Below are 1,061 nucleotides of genomic sequence, written 5' to 3'. Positions count from 1 at the left end.
CACTTGTGAGTGTTGGTCTTGTCGTATTTCGTGTCGTATTTCGTATGTCGTATTTCGTATGTACTGTCGCTCCTCTTGTATCTTCAGATCATATGCAGTTATGCAAGACGTTAATAAAAGCTCAGTAACGTTATATAACACTTGGTGTTAATTGATAGTTACACTTTACAACAAATCAAAAATGTGGAAGGAAGAAGTTAGCTAGTTACAGTATTGCACTCTCGAAAGGAAATGGACGTTGAAGGGTAGTCTCCACTATTCTAGCTTTTTTCTTGGGTCATATTAAAAAAAATACTCAAATATTGCAACAAGTGGCTTCAATATTTTGAGATTTTGATGCATAAAGCCAGAAAATGTTTTATTACCTTAACACCAGAGATTCGGCGTTTTGTTTCTCGTATCGTCCACGTTCATCAATTCTTATGTGTGGAATTCTAAAGATCTTCTAATATTCTTGGCTGTGAATTGTCCGACTTTGAAATTCAATAAAGTTAGTCCAAGCTGATGAAGTTTGTAATCGGTGGCATAGTTCTGACGGGAGTGTATCCTTTTTGCCTAGGATATTTTATTTTGATTTTAGTATGGAGAGGTCTGATACGGAGTTGGGTGACAGCAGCTGATGTGGCTAAAAGAGAAGCTCAAATTTCATTAAGCCCCAAAAAGACATAACGATAAGTCATGATTGTAAGACCACCACAAGGCCGCATTCTACCCCTGATGTGGACTCTGGCCCTGCTAACGACCGCTGAGAATGCCACACCGGAAGCTGTTGTAGATGTCGCTGCTCAACACATGCGGACGCATACGCCATCAGAAGCAGGTGAAGACCGCGAGTTTGTCGAGGAGCGAGTCTATCCAACTCCAGCTGTGATTCAAACAGTCGAGCATTTGTTTCAACCATTTGCGGGTAAAATCATACCGATGAACGTGATCAATGAACTGCATTTCATCAAACATTTAGATTCGGGAATGCAAAATTATGACGGTTTGTCTATGGTGGATGCGATCGACAAGCTCATTGAGGAAGTTGAAAACATAAAGGATCTGTTTCGTTCTACGCG

The sequence above is a fragment of the Plasmopara halstedii genome (assembly GCF_900000015.1).
Source record: "Plasmopara halstedii genome assembly, contig: Scaffold_614, whole genome shotgun sequence".
NCBI lineage: Eukaryota > Oomycota > Peronosporomycetes > Peronosporales > Peronosporaceae > Plasmopara > Plasmopara halstedii.
Note: the sequence above shows the minus strand (reverse complement) of the source record.